Source organism: Salvelinus sp. IW2-2015, linkage group LG4p (assembly GCF_002910315.2).
Source record: "Salvelinus sp. IW2-2015 linkage group LG4p, ASM291031v2, whole genome shotgun sequence".
Classification (NCBI taxonomy): Eukaryota; Metazoa; Chordata; class Actinopteri; order Salmoniformes; family Salmonidae; genus Salvelinus; species Salvelinus sp. IW2-2015.
Window position 1 is genome coordinate 27,726,926 of NC_036841.1, and position 2,786 is coordinate 27,729,711.

A 2,786-nucleotide genomic window follows, 5' to 3' on the forward strand; every position below is an offset into this window, starting at 1 on the left:
GATACCAGACATCACCACAGGCATGAGACCAGTTAGATACCAGACATCACACCAGGCATGAGACCAGTTAGATACCAGACATCACACCAGGCAATGAGACCAGTTAGATACCAGACATCAGACCAGGTAGATACCAGACATCACACAGGCCATGAGACCAGTTGGATACAGACATCAGACCAGGTAGATCCAGACATCACAACCAGGCATCAGACCATTTAGATACCAGACATCACACCAGGCATCAGACCCAGTTAGATACCAGACAATCACACAGGCATCAGACAGTTAGATACCAAGACATCACACACAGGCAGCATAGACCAGTTAGATACCAGACATCAACCAGGCATCACCAGTTAGAAACAGACATCAAAGACCAGGCATCAGACCGTTAGAAATACCAGACATCAACCGTACATCAGACCTGTTTCAGATAACCAGACATCAGACCAGTTAGCAATACCAGACATCAGACCAGTTGATACCAGACATCAGAACGCAGTTAGATTACCAGACATCAGACGCCAGTTAGATACCAGACATCAGACCGCAGTTAGATACCAACATCACACCAGGCATCAGAGACCAGGTAGATACCAGACATCAGCACCAGGCATCAGACCAGGTTAGATAGCCAGACATCACACGTTACAGGCATCAGACCAGTTACGACATACAGACCAGTTACACACCAGACATCTCAGACCAGTTAGATACCAGACATCACACCAGGCATCAGACCAGTTAGATACCAGACATATCACACCAGGCATCAGACAGTTCAGATTACCAGAAAACTCACACCAGGCATCAGACCAGTTAGATACCAGACATCACACCAGGCATCAGACCAGTTAGATACCAGACATCACACCAGGCATCAGACCAGGTAGATACCAGACATCACACCAGGCATCAGACCAGTTAGATACCGCAGACATCACACGAGACATCAGACCAGTTAGATACCAGACAATCAGCACCGAGCATCAGACCAGTTTAATACCAGACATCACAGCAGGCTCAGACCAGTTAGATACCAGACATCACACAGGCATCAGACCAGTTAGAATACCAGACATCACACCAGGCATCAGACCAGTTAGATACCAGACATCCACCAGAGCTAACTCAGACCAGTTGATACCAGACATCACACCAGGCATCAGACCAGTTAGATACCAGACTAGTCACACCAGGCAACAGACCAGTTAGAATATCCAGACATCAACACCAGGCATCAGACCAGTTAGATACCAGAACATCACCACCGAGGCTCCAGACCATTAGATCCAGACATCAACCACGCATCAGACCAGTTAGATACCAGACATCACACCAGGCATCAGACCATTAGATCCAGACATCACACCAGGCATCACGCCAGTAGATACCAGACATCGATCGTACTGGTTGGGTTACATTTGGCTCTGTTGAATGGTTGGGTAGCTAAAACTGGTCTGCAATCGGCTCGGTGTGATGGTCTTGGTATTTTACTGGTCCTGATGGTTGGTGTGAATGTCTGGTATCCTAGGTAGTACACACTCCTGGTCCTGATGCCGTGGTTGATGGTCTGGTTTTACTAACAGGTGTTGACACCCACCCACAGACACAGCTGGTAACTGATGGTGGTATCTAACTGGTCGATGGCCCATGGTGCAGATGCCTACTGGTAATCTAACTGGTCTGATGATCTTGGTGGGTGAATTGTCCTGGTATCTACCGTGGCCTCTGCGAGCCTGGTGTGGATGTCTGGTATTAACTGGTCTGATGCCAGGGTGTGGACTAGTCAAGAGAAGACCTGTTAAGGTTATATACGATAAACTGGTCCCTGGCTGGATGCTGGGCGTGTGATGGTCTGGTATGCTAATACAGAACCCCATAGCCAGTTAAGGAATAGTTGCAGATTGCCAGACATATGGGGCACTAGTGATGGTCCAAGAGGCTGGTACCTTGTAACTGGGGGTCTGGATGTTTATTGACACCGCTCGGATCGATGGCATAGAAACCAGGTGAGATTACCAGAACTCACATATTTTTGACCCTGTGTGATGGTCTGGTATCTAAGCTGGGTTGATGCTGGTGTGATGAATCTGGTATTACCTGGGTTACTGATGCTGGTGTGAATGGCTCCTGGTATCCTAGAACACATGTCAGTACTGAGTGATGTCTGGTGTTGGTGATCGTCTGGTACATAAGAACCATAAAGCGTAAGAAACCCAGGTTTAGATAGGTAACTGCAACTGCCTGGTAGTGGATGAGTAGTCACTTGGTATCTACACTGGTCTGATACTGGGTGTGGATCCGCTACCCACTGGTAATCAATCCGGTCTGCTGCATGACCGATGGTGTGGAGTCTGGCGATCCTATCATAGCTAACTGGTCTGATGCCTGGTGGTGATGTGTGTGTATCTGCAATTTCCATGAACATAGATACGTGGTCTATAGCCATGGGTTGTGATGGTGATCTGGTATCTAACTGGTTTTCATGTTGATATGCCATCTATCCATGGTAGTGATGTCTGGGTACCTAGATAACCTAGGTCTGAAGGATGAGTCCACTGGTGTGCATTGTCTGGTAATACGGGTAAAAAACTGGGATTTGGGTCTGATCTCGATGCCTGGTGTGAATGTCTGGTAAATCCACAGGATATAGAATAACCTGATCTGATTACACATTGGGGCGAGAATGAGAGGGGAGGGGGGGGTGTGGGGTGGGTGATGGTTGAGCCGGACTTTTAATAGTGGTGTGATATTGCGCATCATATTGATGTCCCTCGAGG